Source organism: Molossus molossus, unplaced genomic scaffold (assembly GCF_014108415.1).
Source record: "Molossus molossus isolate mMolMol1 unplaced genomic scaffold, mMolMol1.p scaffold_m16_p_10, whole genome shotgun sequence".
Taxonomy (NCBI): Eukaryota; Metazoa; Chordata; class Mammalia; order Chiroptera; family Molossidae; genus Molossus; species Molossus molossus.
The window spans coordinates 89,069,315-89,085,070 of NW_023425345.1; the positions used below are offsets into that span (position 1 = coordinate 89,069,315).

At 41.5% G+C, this 15,756-nt stretch overlaps 1 non-coding gene across 1 annotated transcript; it reads left to right on the top strand.

The window, feature by feature from the left end:
• Positions 1-551: 551 nt before the first annotated feature.
• On the top strand, positions 552-657 carry LOC118624771. Its single transcript, XR_004958443.1, has one exon. It is a non-coding gene; the product is annotated as a U6 spliceosomal RNA (small nuclear RNA).
• The last annotated feature ends 15,099 nt before the right edge of the window (positions 658-15,756 follow it).

Below are 15,756 nucleotides of genomic sequence, written 5' to 3' on the forward strand. Positions count from 1 at the left end.
TCCTGCATTCTTAGCCTTAGGATTCATTCAGGATGGTTATCAGTCAGATGTCAGGCAGGCTGGATGATGGCTGCCAGGTGTTCCAGATACGTGAGTCCTTCAGGGGAGTAATCAGAGGGTTATTTGGAAGTCTGGTACATGTTCCAGATGTATATCCAGGCATTGACACAGGATGGGAAAGTTCAAAAAGTTTAAATTCTCAGGCTAGTTAGGACAAGAACTGAATCATTTCCTCATGCCTCAACCTTCATAATGTTAATAATTTTAGCCGCTTGGTTAAAGTGACCCCGTTTTATATATTCCTTATCTTCACTTTTTCTTCATCAATAAATAGCCTCCCTTCCCCCTCCTGAAATGAAAACAAATGGAAAGAGATGGAGACGAAAATATTACCTTCATTACCAATAAAACTGGTTGTGGAACACAGCTCTACATCAGCAGTAATTTGAGCTTACTAATATCCCCTCCAACAGCTCCCCAGTTTCAGGCATAATGACCCAGTCACTTAGGGGAAAAGGGACAGAGAGAATGGACGATAAGAGAGGGAAAGAGTGCTCATTCGGCAGCACACACACTGAAATTGGACCGATACAGAGAAGATTAGCAGGGCCCCTGCGCAAGGATGACACGCACGTTCGTGAAGCGTTCCGTGTTTTTGTTTTTGTTTTTTTAAAAAAAAGAGGGAATGAGACAAGGCCAAGCAGTCTCAGCGACCAGTCAGAAAACTTACTTTCCCTTCTAATCACAAAAGTACTTGACGTTTTCTTAACCTTCTGCTTACTTTCCATTTAAAGGCAACCTCAGCCCTGGCCGGTTTGGCTCAGCGGTTAGAGTGTCCGCCTGCGGTCCGGAGAGACCCGGGTTCGGTTCCCGCTAAGGGCGCGTACCTCGGTTGCAGTTTGTCCCCGGCCCTGGTCGGTCGTGCGGGTGGCAGCCACTCGATGTGTCCCTTTCACGTCGATGTTTCTCTCTCTCTCTCTCTCTCTCTCTCTCTCTCTCTCTTCCTTTCTCTCCCTCCCACTCTATCTGTACAAAAATGGAAAAAAAAATAAAAATAAAAAAATAAAGGCAACCTCAGACCACAGTCTGGACAGTCTCGTTACTTTGAATACCCTGTGGTCAATCGTACCTACGCTCTAACATCATAATTTTCACATCTTGTTGCTTTTTTCCTCACATCACATTGCCTTTTCAACTGCAGTTCCCTACGCCATCTGCCTGCTGGTCTCTCACTCTCCTCTGAGAAATCTTCTCTATCTTCCACAAAACATGTTGTACATTATGTTCTAACAAATGCTCACTATAGTAATCTGTTTACCTATTTCCTTCACCACACTGCGCACCCTTCTAAGGCGGGGAGCACCGTATTCTTTGTGCTGTGTGTCCAGCAGTAATGTAATTCCTGGCACATATCCTGTCCTTCCTGCCTCCTTCATTCTCTACCTAGTATGTACTAGACCCTCCCTAAGAACTGAGTTTTAAAAAATAAGCAAGGTAAGATCTCTGATCTTTTTTGTGGTTATCATTAATCCTCACTCGAGGATATTTTTCCATTGGTTTTTTAGAACGAATGGAAGGGAGATTAGATAGATAGATAGATAGATAGATAGATGAGAGAGAGAGAGAGAGAGAGAGAGAGAGAGAGAGAGAGAGAGAGAAAGAAAGAAAGAAAGAAAGAAAGAACTCAAGAAAAACACATAAATCGGCCACCTCCTGCACGTGCCCCACTAGGGGTTGGGGATCAAACCTGAAACAGGTTTGTGCCCTTGACCGGGAATCAAACCCACAACCCTTTGGTCCTCAGACGGATGCTCTAATTGCTGAGCCAAACCAGCCAGGGCAAGATCTCTGATCTTGAACTTACTTTTCTAATAGGAAAAACAGACATTTTTATTAATATATTTATGTGATAAGTTCTACAATTGTAATATTAAGATACAGTGAAGAGTATATATAAGATATAAGGAAGGCTTCAATCATTCCGTTATTCAATAAACATTTAGTAAGTGCCTAGATTCTGCAGATAAAATGATGAACCAGATCAGACATGGAATTCCCCTCACAGAGAATGGATGCAGACATATAATAATAAAATTATAAATGTGAAATTTTATTCAGGATTCCTGGTTGCAGGCATAGAAACGGACTCAGACTAGCTTAAACTGAAAAGGAATTCACTAGAAGGACATTGGGTGGTTCAGACTCGGAACACAGAGTGCTGGCCTGTCTGGAGCTGGGTGAGGAAGGGAGCCAAGGGACTCTCCAGTTTTCTGTTCAACACTTCGCCCCTGCCCTCCATTTGAGCCTTGGTGGATATTATTATATCATCATCTTTATGCCAACGTGAGTATTTTGGTATCTTTGAGGCAGGTTTCCTGCACAAGGGGATTATTTACAGATAACTTTTTTTCTTTTTTTCTTTATTGATTTTAGAGAGAGAGCAAGGTGAGAGGGAGAGAGAGAAACATCGATGAGAGAGAACATCGTTGGCCACCTCCTGCATGCCCCCCACCGGGGATCGGGCCCACAACCTGGGCATGTGCCCTGACCAGGAACTGAAGCGGTGACCTCCTGGTGCATGGGTCAACGCTCAGCCACTGAGCCACACCAGCTGGGCTCACAGATTACTTTTTAATTAACATTCTCTTTTTTTAAAGTAACACTAAAGTCTAAATTTTTTTATGCTTTCAAGTTCAATTTACAATTCTTATTCTAGTATAAGACTAGCAACTAAAATAAAACTCTTAAGAAAACCTTTCATGAAAGTAAATTAAATACATTTAAACATTTTAAATTGCACTTATAAACTGAAAATAGTCCATTTTCTTTTCCAGCCTTTAAATTTTCTGACAGAAAAATATTCCCAAGTACCTAGTAATTCTTATAAACTTAAAATGTTTTATATAGTGAGCTTTTTATTAAATATTCTAATTCTGCTTCCAACCATAATACAATTATTTTACATCCCTCAACAGAGAATCACAAGTGTAAATCAGTTAACTAATGACAAGTTCAAATTAGAATCACAATTTGCAGAAAACACAAGGGACTTGGAAACATATTAAAATTTGCTTCAAGAATGCATTAAGCAACTCCCAGATTGTGGGTATCTCTATAGCACAAACAAACTTTAACAACTAAATGCAAGGGAAAAAAGAGAGAGAGAAACAGAGGATGGACTTTTAAATTAAAGAGACTTAAAAATTATATTAAGCAATTGAAAGGTGTGTATCTAATTTGGATCCTGACTCAAACAAGCAAAGTAAAAAAAAAAAAAAAAAAAAAGATATTTATCAGCAATCTGGAAAGTTGCATGTTGACTGAATATTTAAGGATGTTAAATAATCATTATCATTTTTTTCCCCCAGTTACATAATGATGTTATGGTTATGTTAGAAAAAGAGTCTATATCTTTTGGCATTTCTTTTCTTCTCTTTTCTTTTTTCTGGTTAATCCTTCCCTGAGGATATTGTTTTCAATTTATTTTTATTTTTTTGTTTGTTGTGGGGTTTTTTTATCCTTACCTGAGGACATTTTTACATCTATCTTCAGATAAAGTGGGAAGGAGAGAGGGAGGAAGAGAGATAGAGAAACATCAACGTGAGAGAGACACATTGACTGGTCGCAACACGATCCCAACCCGGGCCGGGGACAAATTGCAACAGAGGTACATGCCCTTAGCAGGAACCGAACCCTGGTCTCTCTGGTCTGCGGGCCAGAGCTCTAATTGCTGAGCCAAACCAGCCAGGGCTCAGGGCTCCATTGATTTTTAGAGACAATACAGTGGAAGGGAAGGGGGGAGGGGAGAGAGAGAGAGAGATAGAGATAGAAATAGAGAGAGAGAGAGAAAAGAGAGAGAGAGAAACATCGATTGGTTGCCTCCTGAATGCGCCCTGGGTCGGGGATCAAACCTGCATTCCAGGTACATGATCTTGATTGGGAATTGAACCCGAGACCCTTCAGGCCAACGCTCTAACCTCTGGGCAATACCAGTCAGGGCTCTCTTAGCATTTCTTACTGAGATATTTATAGATGAATTATAGGTTACCTGAGATTTACTTCAAAACAATATAGGAGAGCCCTGGCCGCTTTGGCTCAGCGGTTGGAGCATTGGCCTGTGGTCCAGAGAGACCCGGGTTCAGTTCGCTCTAAGGGCATGTACCTCAGTTGCAGTTTGTCCCCAGCCCTGGTTGGGTCGTGCGGGTGGCAACCACTCGATGTGTTCCTTTCACGTCGATGTTTTTCTCTCTCTCTCTCCCTCCTACTCTATCTGAACAAAAAATGGAAAAATGTCCTCAAGTGAGGATAAAAAAAAAAAAAACAACAATATAGGAGAGGTACATATTGAGAATACAGATGAAGCAAAATTGGCCATAAGCCTAATAATTGCTGAAGCTGAATGGCAGATAGATGGTGGTTTATTATACTATTTTTAAAATTCTGTATGTGTTTGAAATATTATGTCATAAAGTTTTTAAAAATTAAATCATAAAGCTAATTTAACAGGTCACAAAGCAAATCAAACAGTCCACATTATCTTTTATATCCTAAATACTGAACTATAAACTATAGAAGACACAGGTGTAATATATTCTCAAAGCCTAACTGGAAAATAGTATTAGTAGGTGAGCTTGGTTTACTTCAGCATTTTTACACTTAATTTCAAATCTTTGTGGAGCTAAAAGTCACTTACACCCAAGAAAACAATGAAATAACCCCCAAGTGATCTGGGGTCACCCACACAAGCAATTTGGGAGTGCCTTCTAGGCTGGTTATGAGGATGAGGTCTGGAAGAGCAGAATTCCGGGATCCTTTTCTGCACAACCTGGAGGGAGAAGCCGAGTCCTCTTTCATGGTTGCTGCACCAACAGGAATTCCAAGCCCATGCCGTCTAAGGGGGGTGGTGTCACAGCCCAGGTCACCGAAATTCAGGTAACACGTATTACCTAATTCCTAAGTGTGATGTGAGCCTCTAACCTCCTAGCTAGCTTGTTTCACTATTTGATTTACCAATACATTCAACAAAGGTATTTATTGCTTGAGGCTATTCAGAATTCTGTTCCTATCCATCAATACGGGAGAGTCACACTGCTTATAATTAAATGGCATCCAATTGGATTCTGCACCAAACTCTGACTTGACGGTCACACCAAAAGCGTGCTGGCACTTATTCTGACATGGTGCCAATTGTCTCCCTTTCTCTCCTCCAGATCCACTCTTTACCTTTTCCACCCTGCTTTCTGCCCCGAAAGTTGATCTCAATGGACTATCCTGCATGGAGGGTGTTCCTTGCCCCCTTGGTTTCTGATTAGTTTGGGCCATGAGGAGCCCCTGCAGGGGACTGGGGAAGAGAGCGATGTGGAGGTCAAGTAATTATTACCCTGGGTTGATCCTGGCAAAGTCACCTCAGGCTGGCTGCTCCTCCCCTCAAAGGATTCTCTCCTTCTGGGGTCCAGCAATTGCTCCCTCTCTTTGTCCCATCTGGCCTAGAAGGAACAGCCAGTGCTAGTAAGTCCTGGTTATACTCCTCGTCCCTGTGATTCTATTCACACCTCTGTAAAGAATCCCCCTGTAAATAAACCCTCCTGGGACTATAGCAAGTTGAGTATGTCATTTGTTTTCAGCTGAGACCCTAATTGATATGCCGACTTAAAACTAGAAATCATTACTGTACTTTTTAGACTAAATTCATTTTTAATTGCATTTATCAGATTATTCATGACAGGCAAAAGGAAAGGATTATATTTTAATGCCTAAGAAACAAGTAATCTTCTTGGGCAAAATATTCATAAAAATATATTATACAAGTATTTATTAAGCACCTACAGGTTACAATTATTGTTAGCATTGAGTGCTTACTGCATATCAGGTTCTTTGCTAAGCATACTACTTACCTTCTGTTATTTAATCTACCACACAATTCTATAAAGTAAGGGATATCATTATTATCTCATTTTGACAAACAATAAACTGAGAATAAAAAATATTAAGTAAATTGCTTGGCTGGTGTGGCTCAGTGGATTGAGTGTCATCCCATGGACTGAGAGGTCCCGATTTGATTACCAGTCAAGGCACATGCCTGGGTTTCGGGCTTGGTCCCCAGTAGGGGGCATGCAGGAGGCAGCCAATCAATGTTTCTCTCTCATCAATGTTTCTATTTCTCTCTAAAAAAAAAAAAAAAATCAAAAACATATTTAAAAAATAATAAAAGTCTGTCTTTATAAAAAATATTAAGTATAAAAATATATATATACATAGCCCTGGCTGGTTTGGCTCAGTGGTAGAGCGTCGGCCTGCGGTCCGGAGAGACACAGGTTCAGTTCCCGCTAAGGGCATGTACCTCAGTTGCGGTTTGTCCCCGGCCCTGGTTGGGTCGTGTGGATGGTGGCCACTCGATGTGTCCCTTTCACGTTGATGTTTCTCTCTCTCTTTCTCTCCCTCCCCACTCTATCTGAACAAAAAAATGGAGAAATGTCCTTGGGTGAGGATAAAAAAAAATTTAAGTAAATAAATAGGAAGTAAAGGAGTCAAGATTCAAATTTAGGTAAAGCAATTCTCAAGATCCACTTGTTAAACTCTGCACTCTACTGCCCCCTACCATTATGCTGGACCTCTACGAGCTAAATAAGATGGACCTACAGACAGAAAGCCTACCGTATGGGTAGAGAAGACATACATGTAAAAATCACTTGGAGTGTTCATGAGACCTTTTGAGGGGAAAGTAGTTTATAACTTGTGATCTGTATTGTACTTGGTTATTATGGAGACACTTGCATTTTAATTGGTACTAATCCTTTAGATACATTTTTTTTTTTTTACTCATTTGTGATTTGAACTATTTTTATTCTGTCACTTCAGTTAAGATTAGTAAAAAAGGTTCAAAGTAACACTGACTTAAACATGATAAAAGTTTACTTCTCTTGCCTAGCTGGTGTGGCTCAGTGGTTGAATGTTAACCCATGCACCAAGAGGTCGCTGGTTTGATTCCGGGTCAGGGCACATGCCCAGGTTGGGCCAAATCTTCAATGGGGGCCATGCAGGAGGCAGCCAATTGATATTCTCTCTCATTGATGTTTCTATGTCTCTCCCTCTCCCTTCCTCTCTCTCTAAAATCAATAAAGAAGCCCTGGCCGGTTTTGCTCAGTAGTTAGAGCATCAGCCCGTGGACCAGAGAGTGCCAAGTTTGACTCTCACTAAGGGCATGTACCTCGGTTGCAGTTTGTCCCCGGCCCCGGTTGGGGTCATGTGGATGGCAACCACTTGATGTGTCTCTCTCACATTGATGTTTCTCTCTCTCTCTCCCCTTCTCTCCCTCCTGCTCTATCTGAAAATAAATGCAATAAATAAATAAATAGATAAATAAATAAATAAAATCAATAAAGGAAAAAAAAGTTTACTTCTCTCTTTTGTAAAAATCTAAAAGTAGGACATCCAGAACTGGGAACTCTGGTCCACAAAACCCCAGACTTCTTCCTGTTGACTTCCATCATTCCAAAGTCAAGGCCCTTATCCTAGAATTCTAAGACAGTGACAATGACATCCACACTCCAGGAGAAAGGATGCAGCCAGAGGCAAAGTAAAAGGAGCAAGGAGTGCACACCAGTTGTCTTTAACGAAGAGACCCAAAGTTGGGACAAGACACATTTGTTTACATTTCACTAGCCAGCACTTAGTCACATGACCACACCTGTGATCACAAAGTAGGCTGGGCAATGTGGATTTTTTAAAATTCTGAGTAGCCATATACCCTGTCAAAGATTAGGGGTTCTACTAATATAGAGGAAAAGCAAAAATATCTATTGGGGAATAACTAACAGTTTCTGCTATAAATTTCTTACCGTTTCTGGTGGGATCATTTATAAACGTGATTAATGGTATATGATTTAGCTCAACAAAGCAAAGAGAACACTCCTTTTCATTTTTTAAAATGTTTTTTCTTTATTGATTTTTAGAGAGAGAGGAAGGGAGAGGGAGAGAGAGACAGAAACATTGATTGGCTGCCTACCACATCCCCCCCACTGGGGATTTGGCCCACAACATGGGCATGTGTCCTGACCAGGAATTGAATTGGTGACCTCTTGGTGCATGGGTTGAATGTTCAACTACTGAGCCACACAGGCCAGGCAAAGAAAACATTTCTTTTTTTTTTTTTATCCTCAACCGAGGACATTTTTCCATTTTTTGTACAGATAGAGTGGGAGGGAGAGAGAGGAAGAGAGAGAGAGAGAGAAACATCAACATGAAAGGGACACATCGAGTGGCTGCCACCCGCACGACCAACCAGGGCCGGGGACAAATTGCAACCGAGGTACATGCCCTTAGCGGGAACCAAACCCGGGTCTCTCCGGACCGCAGGCCGACGCTCTAACCGCTGAGCCAAACCGGCCAGGGCAAGAAAACATTTCTTAAGGAGAACACTCAATGCTTATTAGAAAAACAGGGTCTTGTTTTTTTAATTAAGTTTCAAACAGATGTGTTCCCCTAGAAAGCTTTTTTTAAACATTGAGGTAAAATTGATATGTAACATTATATAAATTTTAGGTGTACAACATTAAAATTTGACATCTATATACACTATAAAGTAATCTTTACCAAAAGTCTAATTACCATCCATTACCATACAGTTGATTTCCTTCACCCGTTTTGCCCGCCTCCCAACCCCTTCCCCTCTGGTAATCACCACACAATTCTGTTCTTTGTATCTATGAGTTTGTTTTTGGTTTGGTTTGTTTATTTTTTAGATTCTACATGAGTGAAATTATGCTTATTTGTCTTTCTCCATCTGACTTTTTTCTCCATCTGACCCTCAAGGTCCATCCATGTTGTTACAAATGGCAAGATTTCATTCCTTTTTAAAAAATATTTTGCCCTGGCCAGTTTGGCTCAGTGGTTAGAGCATCGGCCTGGGGTCCAGAGAGACCTGGGTTCAGTTCCCACTAGGGGCGCGTGCCTCGGTTGAGGTTTGTCCCTGGCTCTGGTTGGTTGTGTGGGTGGTGGCCACTCGATGTGTCCCTTTCATGTCGACATTTCTCTCTCTTCCTCACTCTCCCTCCCACTCTATCTGAACAAAAAATGGAAAAATGTCCTTGGGTGAGTATAAAAAAAAACATTTTTTTTCCTCGTTGATTTTAGAGAGAGAGTAAGGGAGAGAAAGAGATAGAAACATTGATGAGAGAAAACATTAACTGGCCGCCTCCTGGATGCCCCACACTGGGATTTGGCCCCCAACCTGGGGATACGCCCTGACCAGGAAACAAACCAGTGACCTCTTGGTGCATGGGTCGATGCTCAACCACTGAGCAACACTGCCCAAGCAAGATTTCATCCCTTTTAATGGCTGAACAGTATTTCAGTGTGCGTGCGTGTGTAGAATATCTTCTTTATCCATTTGTCCATTAATGGACACAGTGTTTTTTCCATATCTTGGCTATTGTACATAATGCTGCAATGAACTTAGTGCATATATCTCTTTAAATTAGTGTTTTCATATTTTTTGGATAGATACTCAGCAGTGGAATACTAGCTGGATCATATGGTATTCTAGTCTTAATTTTTGAAGAATATCCATACTGTTTTCCACAGTGGCTATACCAAAGTACATTCCCACCAACAGTGAACAAGGGTTCACTTTTCTCCACATCCTCTCTAACACCTGTTATTTGTCTTTTTCATAACAGCCATTTAACAGGTGTGAAATGTATATCTCATTGTGGTTTTGATTTATATTTCCCTAGTAATTAGTGATGTTGAACATTTTTCATGTGCCTGTTGGCCATCTGTATGTCTCAAAAACCAAAAAATCAAATAATCTTATTTTAAAAATGGGCAAAGGATATAAATAGATATTTTCCAAAGATGACACACAGAAAGTCCATTTTCAGTGTTACCTGTCATGTGTGAAATATTCCTTAGAAACATACAATAGATCTGCCTTCATTACCACCCCATTGTTTTTGCTAGCGCTCTGTATTCTGGTCATATTGACCTTATTTTTGATTCTTGAAAGAATCACACTTCTTCCTATCTTGGAGTCCTCACACAGGCTGTCCCCTCCCTCTTGCTCTCTTCCCTTCCTAACGTCTACCCTTCCTTCAGATTCTGTTTAAATTCATATGCTAGAGAAGCCTTTCCTAACCCCAATAGACTAGTCAAATGACAATGGACTAATTATATGCTCCGTGGTATTTTTTTTCCTCTGAGACACTCAGCACAATGACAATAAAATAATTAACTACATCATTATATACTTAATTATCTGTCATCCCACTTGATGTACAATCTATGAAGACAGAAACTGCTCTCGTGTCTTGTACATCTAATATGTGCCCAATAGATATTTGTTAAATAAAAGAGTATAGAATAAATTTAAAATTTAGGAGTTGCAGGAAAGCACCTAATAATGAAATAACTTTAAAATAAAAACTATAGGAAAAAAGAAAACTGTATTGTAAGGATCTTTAATAATCTAAAGAAGTCCTGATGATCTCTAGGATGCTGGTGGTTTGAAACTGACAATATTTAGGCTATTCATAGGAAAAATGTTCATAATACATAAAGTGGGGAAAATATATACATATATAGTTTTATAAAAAGAAAAAATATATGGCCCTGGCCGATTTGGCTCAGCAGTTAGAGTGTTGGCCCACAGACCAGAGAGACCTGGGTTCAGTTCCCGATAAGGGCACGTACCTCTGTTGTAGTTTGTACCCGGCCCAGGTCGGGGTTGTGTGGGTGGCAACCAGTCGATGTGTCTCTCTCCCATCCATGTTTCTCTCTCTCTCTCTTTCTCCATCTCTCCCTCCTGCTCTATCTGAAGATAAATGCAAAAATGTCCTCGGGTGAGAATAAAAAGAAAAAATATATGTATATGTGTATTTATTTTTATATACATATATTAACAGGAATAAAAGAAAAACTAAAGATAATGTATTTGTGTGAAAGAGCAAGAGATTGAAGGAGAACAAGGCTGTCTGGTTCACATCTCACTTCCACCAGTTACTGTATGCAAGACTTTAAAATAGTGCACATAATATGTCCAATAAATGTTAGTTATTATCATAATAGAGATACAAGAATAGATTTTAAAAAGGAAAAGTTACAGCCCTAGCTGGTTTGGCTCAGCGGTTAGAGCATCAGCCTGCGGTCCAGAGAGACCCAGGTTCAGTTCTTGCTAAGGGCACGTACCTCGGTTGCAGTTTGTTCCCGGCCCTGGTTGGGTTGTGCGGATGGCAGCCACTCGATGTGTCCCTTTCACATCGATGTTTCTCTCTCTCTCTCTCGCCCTCCCACTCTATCTGAACAAAAAATGGAAAATAAGTGTCCTCGGGTGAGGATAAAAAAAAAAGTTACACATCAAAATGTTAGTAGATATTATATCTGAGCTTTTGTTTTTAAAATCTGTATTAGTTTTTTTTTGTTTTTTTTTTTAATCTACATTTTCTATTTGGAAATGAGATGGCCCAGTGTAACACAGTGGTTAAGCTCATGGGTGCTGGTATCAGAAGTTCCTGGGTTCAAATCATAGTTCTACCAATTGTACTTTGCATGGGTTTGAACAAGTCTGCTTCTGTTACTTCATTTGTACAATGACAGTCACAATAATTATACCCATCCCCTAGGGCCAACAGTAGGAATAGACAAAAACAATGCATGTAAAGGTTTTGAATGTCTGGCATATAGAAAGTGCTCAAAACTGTAGCCAATTTTATGTAAAAAAATTTTTTTTTTGCCCTGGCCAGTTTGGCTCAGTGGTTAGAGTGTCAGCCTGCAGTCCAGAAAGACCTGGGTTCGGTTCCCACTAAGGGCACATACCTTGGTTGCACTTTGTCCCCAGCCCTGGTTGGGTCGTGCAGGAGGCAGCCACTCAATATGTCCCTTTCACATCGATGTTTCTCTCTCTCTGTCTCTTCCTCTCTCTCCCTCCCACTCTATCTGAACAAAAAATAGAAAAATGTCCTCGGGTGAGGATAAAAAAAAATTTTTTTTTTAGAAAGATTTTCCCTAATGGTTTGGCAGTTAGATTGTTCTGGTCTTTGATATCTGATTTATATAGAGTGACTGTATTCTGTGAAGTTAGAAAAGAAAAAAGCCAACCCCGTTTTCCACTGAAGCCATTTGGAGTCAATTCCAAACCTCTACAATTTTATCCGTTTTGTCATTTTACTTGCATGAATTTCATTGGCTTTTATGTAGGCTAATGTAAGTTATTTGTTGGTATTTCAAGTTTGTATTTTTGGAAATAATAATTTTAAACTTGCTGGCACTGAACTCTGAAGTTATAAAATACTTCATGACATGACAGGCCTCTCTTTGCTCTCACACCACCGTCCCTTGGTTTCCTGCTGCCCTTCTCCCTGCCACTTCGGAAGGCCCCTGCAGGCTGTCCTCCTCCGCCTGGCCTCTAAGTACTGGAATTCCCTGGGCTGCTTTCGGGTCCTTTTTCTTTCTTTTTTCTTTTTCTTTTTTTTTAATCCTTACCTGAGGACATTTACCATATTTTGTTCAGATAGAGTGGGAGGGAGAGAGATTGAGAGAAACATCAATGTGAAAGGGACACATGAGTGGCTGCCACTGCACGACCCAACCAGGGGCGGGGACAAACTGCAACCGAGGTACATGCCCTTAGCGGGAACCGAACCCAGGTCTCTCTGGACCGCAGGCCGACGCTCTAACCGCTGAGCCAAACCGACCAGGGCCTTTTTCTTTTTTTCTACGCTCTCTACCTACATACACTCAACATTCCCACGGCTTTAAATCTATATCTATCCTAACCTCTATTCTGTCCAAACAGGTGCTTCATTTTATATCTCTACTTGGATATTTCAGAGGCATCTCAAACTCAACAATTTCCAAGTGGAGTCTTTAATTTTCACGCTCATCAGATCCCCAAACCTGCTCCTCTTTCATTCTTCCCTATCTCTTGAACCACACCACCTTCAAGCTAGTCATCAAAGTGTCACCTGAAGTGTCTTTCCTCTCTCTCAACTTCCACATCCAATCAATTCACCAGCAAATTCACTTATCATTTCTACTTTCAAAATATACCTGGACTCTCTTCCCTTCTCTCCATTTCAGCTGTTGCCACCCTCCATCACATTATCACCTTCATCTCTTGACTTGACTGCAGAATAGCAAACAGCCTCATTAGACTTGCTTGCAGTCTTGCCACTCCTTATAGTGCAACCAAAGTAATCTTTTAAAAACATAAATCATATTTCTCTTCTTTTTTTGTTAAACCCATTCAGTGATTCCCTACTGCATTTAGAATAACATCTACACATATAGCCTATGTCCCAATTCCATATTATCACTACCAAGGCCTACAAAGCCCAATATGACATGGTTCTTACTTGGTTCATCTCCTGACACTCTCTTCCACACTGTACTCCAGGGGAGGGTAAGTTATTTCTGCCCCCTTTAGACTTTTTTTTTTTTATCCTCACCCGAGGACATTTTTCCATTTTTTGTTCAGGTAGAGTGGGAGGGAGAGAGAGGAACAGAGAGAGAGAGAAACATCAATGTGAAAGGGACACATCGAGTGGCTGCCACCCGCACAACCGACCAGGGCCGGGGACAAACTGCAACCGAGGTACGCGCCCTTAGCGGGAACCGAACCCGGGTCTCTCAGGACCGCAGGCTGACGCTCTAACCGCTGAGCCAAACCGGCCAGGGCCCTTTAGACTTTTAAGTTGTTCCTTCAGCCTAGAGCTATCTCTAACTCTCTTTTCCATGCACACGATCAGTTTCTTTTCTCGTCTCAGTTTTGTAAACCTTTCCTAGCCCCACTAAGTGAGCCTCCCTGTTGGTCAGTGGTCCCTGTTCTGCTGCTCACAGCCATCAAGACATGTCCTCTGGAGTCATCTTTGACCCATCCCTCTTCCACTTTGTGCAATGAATATTTGATAAGTCTAGTTGATTGTTCATTCAAATCTGTTTCTCCTCTCTGTGTCTTCCTACAGCACAGTCCACAAAGGCATCACAGAGTGGCTTTGAAGGATGAGCAAGATTAGAAAAGACAGAGATGGGCCCTCATTGTGAGCTTCCACAGGAGCAACATTTAGCAGCAGAAGGAGACTGCAATTCTGTGGGAAATGTGGGGAGACACCACAGCAGCCCACATTTATTTTTCTTTTTTAATTTTTTTTCCTTTATTGAATCTTAGAGAGAGAGGAAGGGAGAGGGAGAGAGAGATAGAAATATCGATGAGAGAGAACATCAATTGGTCACCTCCTGCGTGCTCCCCACTGGGGATCGGGCCCACAACCTGTGCATGTGCAGTGACCCAGAATCAAACCGGTGACCTCTTGGTGCATGGGTCGACACTCAACCACTGAGCCACTCGGGCTGGGCCACATTTCTTTTTCTTTTCTTTTCTTTTTTATTTTGGTACGTGCCCTTAGCGGAAACCGAACCCGGGACTCTCTGGTCCGCAGGCTGACGCTCCAACCGCTGAGCCAAACAGGCCAGGGCCATTTATTTTTCTTTATAGTGAATTTATGTTCACTTATTTTTTTTTTTCTTTATTGATTTTTAGAGAGAGAGGAATGGAGAGGGAGAGAGAGATAGAAACATCGATGAGAGAGAAAGACCATCGATTGGCTGTCTCTTGCATGCCCCCCACTAGGGATCAGGCCCACAATCTGGGCATGTGCCCTGACCGGGAATCGAACTGGCAACCTAATGGTGCATGGGTCATGCTGAACCACTGCGCCACACCGACCAGGCTATGTTCACTTATTTTTAATACTAATCATTCAGCAGTATGGCCCTTAACTTTTTGAGGGGTTTATCAATCCCCTTGAATACATGATAAAAGCTATGAATCCTTTTCAGAAAAATGTACACAAATACAAAATTTGCAAATCATTATGGAAAGGGATTTCCAGGTTAAATTGCTGCTTTAGCAGATTATTTGCTATCTTGGATGTCTGCCAGGTTGTTTCCTTCACTCAATACCGGAGACCTACAATAAGGCCAACTACATTTTTATACGTTGGGTTTGTACACAGCATAGAAGTAAATAGATACTTGTCCCTGCCTTCAAGGAGCTTGCATTGTAGCATGAAACAGACATTAAATGAGGAAACAAATAATATGGTGTCGTATAATGGTAAATGTTATAAAGAAAAATAAAGGATGGCAACTGGATAAGGGTGAGTGACACTATTTTAATGGTGTGGTTTTCTTTGAGATGATATTTGAGCAAGACATATAAAGTAAGGCAGTGTCATAGAGGTGAGAGAAGGGCACTGATGGCAATGAGAACAGAAAGTGCAAAGGGGGTGGGGTGCTTTTCTTCCTGCAAGATAAAAGGTAAAGTCCAGGATTCTGCACAGTTTCTTCCTCCCATCATGAATCACCAGAACAGTTCCCAGAACACAAGGCTGGGTTTTTGGATTGTAGATCCTCCCCACTTCCCCATTTTAAACTTCACATCCAACCCCACTCCCTTGCAGTGCTTCTATGAAATACCTCTTCCTCTGGGAAACCTTAACTCATCCACCAAGGAGCATCTCGAGGTCCTCTAAGTATTCACGTAAACTTAAAAGAGAATAGCGCTTGTTACTTTCTAAGGATACGTGCGTGGGGCAGTGATTTTGATTTTTTTGAGCGGCGTGAGCAAAGTTGCAGGCAAGCCGCTGCAACTACACGTGGGAGCACGTTCGGTGGATCCCCGCCCTCCTGACGCACGGGGCTCTTCCCCGCGAGACTACATCTCCCAGAGTGCCCCGCAGGCCGGAAGGCGCGCGGAGTGGT